Source organism: Epinephelus lanceolatus, chromosome 24 (assembly GCF_041903045.1).
Source record: "Epinephelus lanceolatus isolate andai-2023 chromosome 24, ASM4190304v1, whole genome shotgun sequence".
Lineage (NCBI taxonomy): Eukaryota > Metazoa > Chordata > Actinopteri > Perciformes > Serranidae > Epinephelus > Epinephelus lanceolatus.
In genome coordinates, this window is record NC_135757.1 from 3,434,071 (window position 1) to 3,447,950 (window position 13,880).

Here is a 13,880-nt window from a genome sequence, read left to right on the forward strand (position 1 = left end):
AAAAGAGGAGGGCCAGCTGTTGCCCTGCAAAGTCATAAAGTCCTGACCTCTGTTACCTTCTTTGCAACATGTGTTTGGCATGTTCGCTATTTTTAAACTCTGCACAGTCAAGAAAATAAGATCTACTGTGATGAAAGTCATTTTTTTGCATTTTGAAAATGAAATCAAAATGTCCAAAACATTTTTTTACTGCAACATTGCTGCTTTTCCTGCCACAAACAAATGGGTGAGGTCACGGTGGCTACGTCCATCATTTTTATGCAGTCTATATGCCGACCTTTAAGGGACGGAGAGTCCAAAATGGAGGAAGCGATTGTAGTTGCAACCTTTCCTACTGAATGGTTCTCAACCTTTTTTGTGACAGTGACCCCTAATTGATACACATTAGGTCATGGACCCCCACAAAGCAAGATTTCACCCCAGGGGCCTCCATCTGAGAAGATTTTGGTTGTAAAATATGATTAAGGCCCCCTTCAGGAATCGCCACCTTTGTTTGTCCCCATGATCCTGGGAGCTGTGTCGTCCGGGGTAAGTAGCACCTGACGCAGTCTCCCAAGGCAAAGAGGGGCCAGACTAAAGCCCCTTTTACACTGCCAGATTTTCGGCGAATGTTGAGCCGTTTTGCCGGCAAGCTGCGAGCGTTTAGACACACAGAGCTGGATTGGCGAGTTGATCCGAGGTGCCCAATTTTCCGCCTCATAGGGTAGACATATTGGTGGAACCCTTTTAGTTTAAGAAGAACGAGGCGGCCTTCTGCCACGGGAGGGGCTGTTGATGACTTGTGGGAGGAGCTGTTGATGACGCCGCACGTGTGAGCCACTGGCGGTGGATAAACAGGAAACAGCTGATAGCAGGAATTAGCGAGCAGCTAGTAGCAAGAGGGAAACACAAACCTGACAGACACTGTAAAGATGAGCAACTGGGGAGACAAGGAATTGCGCGCCCTCCTTGTCCTCGTAAACGAAGAGGCCATTAACCGTCAGATGATGGGGACGGTGAAGAACGGGCCGACTTACGAGAGAATCGCCGAAGGACTGACCAGCCGCGGCTTCCCTCCCACGTCACTGTTTACGTCACATGCTGAGCTACACGTTTTGTTACTTGCTCACGCCCCCCATTGCCCCGAAAAAGGCACATTCTGTATAAACAAAAGTAGGTAGGCGGCATTTTGCTGCACTCCCCGATTTTGTTTTTATACTGCCAATGCTGAAAAAAGACTGATTGGGCTTTCCTGCTAATTTGCACAACTCCTGTGTAAAAAGGGTTTAAGACACTGATGAAACGCCGAAATCTGACTCTGAGTACCTCACCTGGTACAGGGACACCAGGGCCTCCCTCTGGGTGATGAGTTAGACTGGTTCTAGGGATGTGGAACGTCACCTCACTGGTGGGGAAGGAGTGGAGCCAACTAGATAAAGTTGGTCTCACCTTCACGCACAGCGCTGGTTCTGAAATCTAACCTCCTCAACCATGGAGAAAGTGAACCTATGATCAGAATAGTCACTCTTATGACTGTTACTCAGGGGGGGCTTGCATTGAGCTGGGAGGCGGGGTACCCCCTGGTGTCCCCCTGGGGACCCCCTGGAAGTCCCTAAAGGACCACTGCGGGGCCCCGAGCCTTGGTTGAGAACCACCGGCTTAACCTGTGATAATACATCATAATTCATTTGTTGATTTTTCCATGTTTTTTTTAATTATTCATTTATTTAATTATTTATTTGTTACAAAGCACTTTAACTTTGTTTAGAGATCTGATTAGCTTCACTCTACCACTACTGTAGTGTGTGTGTGTGTGCGTGTGTGTGAGAGAGATTGTGTATGTGTAGCCACGCCCCCTCCCAGTGACGCCACCCACTCTCATCCACCACACCGCAGCTCCTTCAGTCCTCCGGCAGACCGGAGCAGAGACGGACGGCAGCCGGCGCGTCTGCGCATCTATCACCGCCGAAAAACTTCTCGCACTGTGGATCAATAATCTGATTATCACCTTTTATCACTTATTTTCCTTTTTGTGTCCTTTAACACAAATGCCACAAAGGAAAAGAAGAAGAAGAAGAAACCTCTCCACCAGCTGTTATTCTTCACCGTCTTCTCACTTCGCACCTACTCTGAGCGCTCGGGCGTCCGGCCAGCAGGAGGTCAGTTCACTTTATCATCAATTTAACATTTAATCACTTCTAATTATCTTTTAAACCATTTAATTGCTATTTTTTTGTACTGATTCATCAGGAGGGTGAGCGAAGAGGAATTCGGCTTCACTTAAATTAAAAATTTCAATAGCATTACTGCGATATTTGAGTTATCTGTCTCTGTTGTCCATGGTGAGTTTATGTGTCTTTGCTGCTTTACACTGAGTTTATAGTTACATTTATTATATATTATGACTTTATAAAAATATTTTAAGGCATTAAATGATTTTCTTCAGTGGACTAATGTTGTTTTTAGTGTTTCATGGTCACACTGCTATAATATCCTGCTGGAATTTAATTTAAATTTTAATAGATTTAAAGCGTTTCTGCACATTTTTTCCATAATTTTCAACTCTTTTCAGTCGCATCTGGTCTCTGTAGTTTATTGTCGCTCATATTCATTAAATATTAACACATTAAACTACAAACGCACGTGCGGCTGCGCCCTGAGGAGACAGCACACGGAGGAACAAAACAAATGGCTGCAAATGATAAGTTTGACAATTAGCGCTGTATTGTCACGTGTGTGCACGCGGGCAGCCACGCGCGTGCTCGCCTCCTCAGCCCAGGCTGCCAATAAGGTCATCTGATAAGCTGAAAATCCTCCTCACACACACACGCGCGCGCGCGCGCGCACACACACACACACACACACACTCTGCAAGCTCCATTTAATTAGATGGAGGTGATTTTGTGTTTCTGTCTTCTCCTCACTTTAATGTCTACCTCTCCTCCTCCTCTTCCTCCCCCTTTCTCCTGCCTCCTTGCTCTCTTCTTTCCTTCCCTTACATCTCTTCATCGTCTCGCCTCCTCTTCCCTCTTTCCGCCTTTTCTCTCCCAACTCCTCCTTGTCTCCTTCACCTCCCTTTCTTCTTCCTCCTCCTCTTGTCCTCCCTTTTGTCTCTTCATCATCTTGTTCTCTTCCTCCTCTTCCTTCCTCTCTGCTTTTTCGTCTGCTTCCTTTCCTCCTTTTACCTCTCTCCACTTTTCTCTCCCTGCTCCTCTTCCTCCCCTATCTGTTGCCTCCTCCTTCTCCTCTCTTTCCTCTTCTTCCTCCTTGTTCTCTTCTTGTCCTCCCTTATGTCTCTTCTTCATCATCTTTCCCTCTTCACCTCACTCGCCTCCTCCTCCTATCTTCCCCCCTTTCTCTCCCTGCTCCTCTTCCTCCCCTATCTGTTGCCTCCTCCTTCTCCTCTCTTTCCTCTTCTTCCTCCTTGTTCTTCTCTTGTCCTCCCTTACACGTCTTCATCATCTTTCTCTCCAGCCCTCCTCCTCTTCCTCTTCTCTACCTTTTTGTCTCCTTCTTTTTCTCCTAACTTTTACCTCCTTTTCCCTTTCTCTCTCCTCACTCTCCTCTTCCTCCCTACCTCCTGCTTGTCTCCTTCTCCTCCCTTTCTTTTTCACTGCCTCCTCTTCCTCATCTTCCAAACTGTTTACTGTTTTCTCCTCTCTCATTTTACTCCTCATTTGCCTTTCTTCTTCTCTTCCTCCTTTTTTGTCTCCATCCGCTTTCCTTTGCCTCCTTTTCTTCCTCCTTTTGTTTCCCTTTTCCTTCCCCTATCTCCTGCCTCCATGTTCTCTTCTCTTCCTCCTTTACTCCTCTTCATCTTTTTTCTCTCCTGCTCTCTTCCTCTTCACCTCACTTGCCTCCTCTTCCCTCCCTCTACTTTTCTTCCTCTCTGCCTTCTTGTCTCCTTCCCTGCTAGCCTTTTCCTCTTTCCCCCTTTTCTCTCGACTCCTCTTCCTCCTCCATCTGCTGCCTCCTCCTTGTCCCCTTCTCCTCCTTCACTTCCCTTTCTTTCCTTTTCCTTGCCTCCTTTTCTTCCTCCTACTTCTGGTTTCTTTTCCTTCCCCTTTCTGCCACCTCTTATTTCTCCTCTTTTCTTCCCCTACTCCTCTTCATCATCTTTTTCTCCTGCCCTCTTCCCCTTCACCGTCCTTGCCTCCTTTTCTTCCTCCTCCTTTTGGTTTCTTTTTTGTCCCTCCTTTTCCTTCCTCCTTGCTTTCCTCCTCCCTTACTCCTCTTCATCATTTTTTCTCCTGTTCTTGCCTCCTCTTCCCTCCTTCCACTTTTCTTCTTCTCTGCCTTTTTGTCTCCTTCCTTCCTAACTTTTTCCTCTTTCACCCTTTTCTCTCCTGACTCCTCTTCCTGCTGCCTCCTCCTTGTCTCCTCCTCTTTGTTCTTCATCCATCATGTCTTCTTCCTCTTCCTCCTTTTTTGTCTCTATCTGCTTTTTATCTCCCTTCTGTGTTCCTCGCCTTCTCCTTCTCTTCCCTTTCTTTCCTCCTCCTTCTGGTTTCTCTTCTTGTGCCTCCTTTTCCTTCTCCTTTCTGCCGCCTCTTATGTCTCCTCTTTTCTTCCCTTACTCCTCTTCATCGTCTCTTTCACCTGCCCTCTTCCTCTTCTCCTTTTCCTTCCTTCTTCCTTTTCTCCTTTGTGCATAATCCTTCCTTCAACTATTCCTCTCTCCTTTTATGTCTCCTTGCTTTCCTCCTAACCTTCCTCCCCCTGTTCCTCACCTCCTCTTCCTCCTCTTGTTTTTTTGTCCTCTTTCCTGTTTTCTCCTCTTCAGTTCATCCTCCTCTTCTTCCTCTTATCACATCTTCTTCCTACTTCTTTGCTGTCTTCTTCCTCTACTAACAAACACATGCTCACAAAGTGATTTGAAAGTGACACACACACACACACACACACACACACACCAGCCCATAAGCCTTAAAACTAGCATGTCATCATTTCTCCAGCTCTGTGCAAAGGTGCGCTCCATTTTGTAATTAATGGCCGCTCAGCACAACACACACACACACACACACACACACACACACACACACACACACACACACGCTTCCTTGCTAATGTATAGATGTGAACCACCACTCTGTCCTTCACGCACAAACACTTCAACATCTTGTTCTTCCAGAGTATTGAGCTGTTATTTTCCCGTACTGCGTTGGTGTACAGTAATTACGGGGACCTCACTCATTAACAAACGCAACATCTCCATTTATGATGTTGCGGGGCTGCACAGAGAGCAAAACATGTACTACTTCCTGTTTTATTTTGTCGATCCTCTCCTCACACCTGGCTCGTTAGTCCCTCCCTGTTCCCTTCACACCTGTGTTAGTCTTGTTTAGATAAGAAATGAGCTCTCTAGCGCCCCCATTTTGTTTGATGGGGTCAATAATGGAGGGGTCCCCTCAGATTATGTGTGGTCATATGCCTACAAAGTTGCGTGGTGATGGGTGAAACCCTTGAGATGTTATACACCTTTATGTGATGAGCCAAGATTTAAGGGGTAGAAATGGGACAGGCCCTAAGAGTAGAGAGGGTGTGTAGATATGAAGGAGTTCAGACAGGTAGGAAGGGGCGTGGTTATGAAGGGTCCTAAAGGTGAGATGTAGAATCTTGAAATCCATATTTAACAGGAAGCCAGTGAAGCTGCCGGAGAACAGGAGTGATGTGACCTATGGGGAAGGTTAGGGTGATGATATGAGCAGCTGAATTCTGGACCAACTGGAGGATAACACTTTACAATAAGGTACACAAAATTAGACTAGTTACTGAGGAACTAAGGAGAAACTAATGAGTAGTAACTGAGGAACTAATGAGGAACTAATGAGTAGTTACTGTGGAACTAAAGTACACAAAATTAGAGTAGTTACTGAGGAACTAATGAGGAACTAATGAGTAGTTACTGTGGAACTAAAGTACACAAAATTAGACTAGTTACTGAGGAACTAATGAGTAGTTACTGAGGAACTAATGAGGAACTAATGAGTAGTTACTGAAGAACTAATGAGGAACTAATGAGTAGTTACTGAAGAACTAATGGGGAACTAATGAGGAACTAAGGAGTAGTTACTGAGGAACTAATGAGGAACTAATGAGTAGTTACTGAGGAACTAATGAGGAACTAATGAGTAGTAACTGAGGAACTAATGAGTAGTTACTGAGGAACTAAGGAGTAGTTACTGAGGAACTAATGAGGAACTAATGAGTAGTAACTGAGGAACTAATGAGTAGTTACTGAGGAACTAAGGAGGAGTTACTGAGGAACTAATGAGGAACTAATGAGTAGTTACTGAGGAACTAATGAGGAACTAATGAGGAACTAATGAGTAGTTACTGAGGAACTAATGAGGAACTAATGAGTAGTTACTGAGGAACTAATGAGGAACTAATGAGGAACTAAGGAGTAGTTACTGAGGAACTAATGAGGAACTAATGAGTAGTTACTGAGGAACTAATGAGGAACTAATGAGTAGTTACTGAGGAACTAATGAGGAACTAATGAGTAGTAACTGAGGAACTAATGAGTAGTTACTGAGGAACTAAGGAGGAACTAATGAGTAGTAACTGAGGAACTAATGAGTAGTTACTGAGGAACTAAGGAGGAGTTACTGAGGAACTAATGAGGAACTAATGAGTAGTTACTGAGGAACTAATGAGGAGTTACTGAGGAACTAAGGAGTAGTTACTGAGGAACTAATGAGGAGTTACTGAGGAACTAATGAGGAACTAATGAGTAGTTACTGAGGAACTAATGAGGAACTAATGAGGAACTAATGAGTAGTTACTGAGGAACTAATGAGTAGTTACTGAGGAACTAATGAGGAGTTACTGAGGAACTAATGAGGAACTAATGAGTAGTTACTGAGGAACTAATGAGGAACTAATGAGTAGTTACTGAGGAACTAATGAGGAACTAATGAGTAGTTACTGTGGAACTAAAGTACACAAAATTAGAGTAGTTACTGAGGAACTAATGAGGAACTAATGAGTAGTTACTGAGGAACTAATGAGTAGTTACTGAAGAACTAAGGAGTAGTTACTGAGGAACTAATGAGGAACTAATGAGTAGTTACTGAAGAACTAATGAGGAACTAATGAGTAGTTACTGAGGAACTAATGAGGAACTAATGAGTAGTAACTGAGGAACTAATGAGGAACTAATGAGTAGTTACTGAGGAACTAATGAGGAACTAATGAGTAGTTACTGAGGAACTAATGAGGAACTAATGAGGAACTAATGAGTAGTTACTGAGGAACTAATGAGGAACTAATGAGTAGTTACTGAGGAACTAATGAGGAACTAATGAGGAGTTACTGAGGAACTAATGAGGAACTAATGAGGAGTTACTGAGGAACTAATGAGGAACTAATGAGTAGTAACTGAGGAACTAATGAGGAACTAATGAGTAGTTACTGAGGAACTAATGAGGAACTAATGAGTAGTAACTGAGGAACTAATGAGGAACTAATGAGTAGTTACTGAGGAACTAATGAGGAACTAATGAGGAACTAATGAGTAGTTACTGAGGAACTAATGAGGAACTAATGAGGAGCTACTGAGGAACTAATGAGGAACTAATGAGTAGTTACTGAGGAACTAATGAGGAACTAATGAGTAGTTACTGAGGAACTAATGAGGAACTAATGAGTAGTTACTGAGGAACTAATGAGGAACTAATGAGGAGTTACTGAGGAACTAATGAGGAACTAATGAGGAGTTACTGAGGAACTAATGAGGAACTAATGAGGAGTTACTGAGGAACTAATGAGGAGTTACTGAGAAACTAATGAGGAACCAAGGAGTAGTTACTGAGGAACTAATGAGGAACTAATGAGGAACTAATGAGTAGTTACTGAGGAACTAATGAGGAACTAATGAGTAGTTACTGAGGAACTAAGGAGTAGTTACTGAGGAACTAATGAGGAACCAATGAGTAGTTAACGAGGAATTAATTATTACTTAATCATTACCTACTCTTTTTGTGTACCCTGAAGTAAAGTGAGACATCAAAATGAGTAGGTAATGATTCAGTAATAGTTAGTTCCTCATTAGTTCCTCATTAGTTCCTCAGTAATTACTCTAATTTTGTGTACCTTATTGTGAAGTCTTACCCAGGTGGAGTTTATGAGGACATACGAGATACGAGATTCAACCAAAAAATGAACGAGAGATGTAAGTGACGGACGAAGACGATTGATATTTCGTAGATGAAAGCATGCAGACCAAGTGACATTATTAATGTGGGCCTCAAAGGACAGTGTAGTGTCCAGGATGACACCCAGACTCTTAACCTGAGGGCATGGACGGACTTTCAAGGCGTCAATGGTTCGAGAGAAAATGTGCGATTTAGCCAAAGTAGATTTAGAACCCATTTGACGATGATAATCTATAATAACCTGACTTCTGGACATGTCGTCTGTGCAAGAGTCGTCATACCTTAACCGTACTGCTTGCTTGACAGTGGAGCTGAAAACAAGAGCAGCCTGTGATGTAATACATCCTCATTATCTAATCACTTTAATAAACGTCCCTTTAAATGGCTGCATCACATTAAGCCGTGGTTCACCTCATTAATCAACATTATTACATCATCTTTTTTTTTTTCATGGAATCATGAGGATTAAATGAATTTACGACATGAATGCATTCTCAGTTTTATGTTTCCTCACATCATCCATCTGTGCGTTATGAATCGCCACTCTGCTTTCTTCCTGCTGAAATTATTCAAAACACTTAAACTATCGGCCGCTCTGAAGTTGACTTGTTGACGTGCTCAAAAAGGCGCTTCCTCTCTCTGAGTGCGAGCCTCTCTCCGGTTGAGGGATCTCCTTCAGCGCGGAGGTGGAAGCGGCACTAAAACTCAGCACTTAGTGGGCTCATTTACCTGGGAATTCATCCTGAGGGGAGAGAGGAGCCATTGTAATATTTTACGGATGAATTTCTCCGGTGATGAACGGTGGCTGTCGGGGCAGAGCCGCACCACAGAGTAATGTGCTTGACCACATGCCAAGCTGAGGGGTTTTTATTTATTTATTTATTTATTTTCCTGCTGGTCTGCAGGGTGAAAATAAAACCATGAACATGTCACAAAGAGACTGCAGGAGGATGACAGAAGAAAAGAAACAAACTCAAAAGTATTTTAAGGAAGGAAGGAAATAAACTCCTCACAAGATCTACTGCTATTTTATGGTGTCGTATTTTACTTATCGGAGATGACAAGTGTCGGATTCAAAGGAAAAAGTCGACATTCATTATCAGAAATCACCATAAAGAAGCAACAGCTTGATAAATCTGACATGTTATGACATGGAGGCACATCAGTGATCGGGGCTTGCATGACAGACATGCTGCGCCGTCACTCATCACTGATTCTAGCGTGCAGATTTTCTTGAACACAACCAGTTGAAATGGCTTTCCCGTAAATCGTACAAAAGCAGCAGACATGTTGAAACGTGACTTTACTTTTCAACAACGCTGTGGTGAATGTGTGGTTAGATTTAGGCACAAAAACTACTTGCTTGTGGTTGCGAAAAGATCTCGCTTTTGTTTGAAGTACCTGCTTTTGGTGGCACGATCCTGGCTGGAAATGCAGCGATGGTTTCAGTAAAAAACACCCAGGTTTGTTGGCTAAAAAGCCGCTGTTAGCCTGCTTGTTAGCTTCCAGCAGTCGTCTTTAGTTTGGCAAGTCTCAGCCTGGTCTCACTTCCAACTCCTCAACACTTGGTTCGTGGTCTTCAGAATCAGAAAACCACACCAAGGCACTGTTTGGTGACAGTATGAGATGCGCAGATGGCATTTTTTCCACGCCGAGCAACTACCATTATAGTGTAAGTTGACAAAATGTGGCGCTAGGTCAGTGACTCCTGGTGTCAGACACTGATGAAAAAAGAATTCGCTCTAGCAGCGCCGCTGGTAAAATATTTGTGGCAACGAAAGCAGCTCAAGTCGCTCATGACGTCAAATTCTGAACGCTCGATTATGCTTCTCAATGTAGGTTACTGGCTGGAGCACCGCCATTGGGTCCGGGTTCACGACATCCTCCGGTGCGATGATATTCCAGCACGTGGAATATCATCGGATGGATGGGGAGAGGTTCCAGCGCTACTTCAGGCTCAGTTTGACAGCTTGCTGCTTGTGTTGAAGTAGGAACGAATGCGTGGTAGGAACTAAAAGTTTCCGAGGATGTTCTCTGGGTTCCACACAAGCGATGGTCATTTGCAGCTCAAACGCGTCATAGATAATTTGCATGAAGTTCTTCAACTTTCATTTGCAGCTCAATTCATCGCTTTTGCAGCTCAAAACACTTCTAGTAGCCACGTGATGAGGGGGGAAACGTGTTGGGACAAGAATGGAAATATAGGCAGTAAAAGTCCAAGTGGGGCAGGCGGGTGGAAGGGTCCAACAAACACCAATTTTCACCCGAGAGAGAGTGGTGTTCCCGTCCCATGAGATTATAAAGCCAAACCCTGTTCCTTTTTCCTAAACCCAACCATGTATTTTTGTTGTTGAAGGTAAAAGTTTTGTACCAATGTAGCGCTTTTATTTTGAAAGGCACTGAATCCTGTGAAAATGGAAGTGCATTTTCAAAAAAGACAATGCATGTAACAGGCAGAAGTTGACACGACGTCCCAGAACGTCGACAACCAACACACCCAGGGTACCTTGGACGTCATATTCCTGGCTGGAAACGCAGCGAGGTCTTGGTGAGAAACACTCCGGTTTGGTGGCTAAAAAGCCGCTAGAAAAACAGGGATGAGTCGCTAAGAAATATCCGGTTTGTTGTTTGTTTGTCTCTGGACAGCGTCTTGCACCATCCATCGTCCCCTCCAACATTGTCGTCTTTTGTTTGCTTCACGAGTCCCAAAAGGACGATCTTCGAAGTCTTGACGTAGATATCTCTTCAAAGATTCATGCTGCGTTAACTCACAGGCCTCTACGGTGACCCATAGAGGACAATTGTTAAACTCACGTATGTTAAATGAACTCAACAGAAACATAAGGTGAAGCTACTAATTATACTCGAGCATTTTCCTCCCATCACTTTTAATTTCTCAGACACTGAGCAGACTTCCAAGGGCACTCTTCCCCTGAGCTCCTGTTCATTTCCTCTGCTGGCTCATTGCAGGTGTAAACACACGCCTAAATGCATGCTGGGAGCAGAGCCACATTGCCGCAGGCCACAACAGGCCGGCCAGTTCGGTCCTTGACTCCAGCACACCTAATGTTTTCACGTCCCTGAGGTCGGGGCTGAATTAAGCCTGTGCCAAGTTCCTGCAAAATAGACGAAGGAGCTGACCTTTAATGGACCTTAAAGTCAAATGAGGTTTTGATGGCGTTTCGACAAGCTGCAGTTCGTTGCATCGACTAAACAACTTCAACAGTCACTTTTTGGGTCATTTATTTTGTCTGGACGGAGAGACGGAGAGCGCCCACGGAGATCTAATCAATAACCAGCAGACACTGAAGATGTCGTGCAATAAATAAAGAAACCAGAGGGATCGTGATCTTTCAAATTAAAATCCGAGGAGACTTCCTCTGCCTACTACTCAACGAGATCTGTAGAATCAGCTAACAAGTTGTTTTCACTTAGTTAAACTGATAAGAGGAGAATCACGACTCAGACGGAGCAAGGAGTCTGTCCTCGCTTTGTTTGATCATGACTTAAGAGACTTTCAGCCCCTCAGCCGCCGTCTTTGATCTGGAATTACCACCCATTTGAATGCTTACACAGGAAATTCAACGCTAGATTAAGCTTGAATATCACACACTGTTGGTTTAGTTTTGTTTCCCAGCCACACTAACAGGTCTCCACCGCCGTGTCTCATTCTCTGTCCAGTAATCTGCTCATTCTAAACAGCCGCGATGGAGAAGCGATAAACTCTCTGCGAGCATATGGCTGCTGGATATGGTTATCATAGCAACATTCATCCAGGGATTAGGACCGGCCAGCTCTCGGCTAATTAAACTTTCGACTCACCGCTTCCCCCGCTCTGTCAGCCTGGCTGAAATGACTCGAGTTAGACGGCGGAGCATTTCACCGACTCAGTGGGGGGAAGAAATATTCCAATTTTGAGGAAGGCTAACCCACAAGCCCCCCGAGAGCTTATTTTTTAGCATTTCCTCTCCTTCTGTAATTGAAATGTCTCTCCTAACGTCAACTAAAATGGACTTCTTGTCATTAAAGCTATAATTTCTGTTGTTATTCTCTGTAAGAGAGGTCACACGCAGGCTATCGCAGTCTGTCTTTTTATAATTGCTTGTTCTCAAATCCTGGAATGAACGTTTCCAGGAGGCTCAGCGTGGATTTGAAGAGGATCCAGAACCTGCTGCACCCCCCGTCGCAGCGAACAGCAGCTTCCAATTCTCCTTCTCCCCCTGTATCTGTGAGCGCTGGCCTCACCTCCTGCTGCATTCAGCTGGGGATCGCCTCCATGTTCTATCAAAGCCAGTGACAGGTCTTTGTCTGCCGGCTTGTTATTGATCCGCTGCCCGCTGAGTGCTCATTTTTAAACGGGAGGAGGGGGTTTTATCGACGGGCCACACGCTCCCCGATGAGCAGGGAGGGTGCGAGAAAATGAAATGTCACCCCGGAGGAGTTTGACTGGCGCTCAGCTTCCACGGGAACAGATGCAGCTGTTAAACAAGGCCCCGCTTTCTTTCTCCTCGCTGCATGCTCTGCATCCCAGAGTGCACCTCTGCTGTAACCTCCAGAGAAGAGCTGCTCTCAAACAGTTTCTTTACTTTTCTGTCATCTTCAAGCGCGGGACACAAAGTATTGATATATCTGCTCGATCCAAAGAGGAGCAGACTGAAGCTGCACAGGTTTAAATTTAGACCAAAGTTCTGTCGTGCAAAGCACAAGAAGTAAAGCCGCGCAGTCATTTTGTGGCGTATTGTTCAAACTGAGTGGAAAATAGTGAAAGAGGTGACACAGATGAGCAAGAATTTAGGCAGGAAGTCGGAGGATTTAACTGTTTAGAGAGCCTGATTCTTCTAGAGATGTCTTGGCTCTAATTGGTTATGTAAACGTCTACAAGGCAAAGACTTTTGTTTAACTTAAAGGTCCAGTGTGAAGACTTTAGGGGGACATATTGGCAGAACTATTATATAATACGTATGTTTTTTTTTAGTGTATAATCACTTGATAATAAGAATTTTCGTTACCTTAGAATATCTACACAGGGAGACCTCGTCTACAGAGATCGCCATGTTTCTACAGTAGCCCAGAACGGACAAACCAAACCCAGGCTTGAGATAGGGACATTCTTTTTTTCCTGTTTTGCATTTTAGCATCGGCTACTGTCGTTAGCCGCCCTGCTGTGACGGCTAGCATTGGAAAAACACTCACTGCGTTTTAAGGCCCTGACACACCAAGCCGACGGTTGGCCGTCGACCAAATTTGGGCCGTCGGTGAGCGTCTGTCGGCCTAGTTTTTGCGGTGTGTCCCGCACGGTCGGCGGCTTTTCGGCCGATTGAGCATGTTGAATCGGTGGCAGAGCTTGTCGGTGAGAGAGATCGCTCTGATTGGCTGTTCAGGTTTTATTTCCTCGCCCCTGTAGCGAGTGAATCTGCCTGTAGTGAAACCGGGGCTAACCGGTGCTTCCTCCTCAGGCTCCACTTCACTCAGCTGCCCCACAGACCCGCTGCTTCTTCACACTTTAACCTGAATAACAAACCGGAGCTAGCTGGGAGCGGCTAGCGGAGCGTTAGCAGCAGCATGACCAGAGGGAAGCACAGCCAGTTAGCCTCCGCTAGTCTCTGAGCTAGCCCCGGCTCTCCGTTTGGATCCAACCGGAGCACCGAGCCCTGGTTTGTTATTCAGGTTAAAGTGGGAAGAAGCAGCGGGTTTATCGGGCAGCTGAGTGAAGTGGAGCCTGCGGAGGAAACACCGGGACCG

The 13,880-nt window shown here is 44.8% G+C and overlaps 1 protein-coding gene across 2 annotated transcripts in view; it reads left to right on the forward strand.

Moving 5' to 3' along the window:
• The window catches only part of LOC117249766 (SH3 domain-binding protein 4-A), a 78,732-nt gene that overhangs the window by 25,571 nt on the left and 39,281 nt on the right, over nucleotides 1-13,880 (forward strand). Inside the window, exon 1 of one of the 2 annotated variants that reach the window (XM_033615475.2) lies at nucleotides 1,903-2,138. The exons of the other annotated variant lie outside the window; for it this stretch is intronic. The gene's annotated coding sequence lies outside the window, so the exon portion shown is untranslated. Of the gene's footprint in view, nucleotides 1-1,902; nucleotides 2,139-13,880 lie in introns of those variants that run through there. 2 annotated transcript variants of the gene reach the window in all.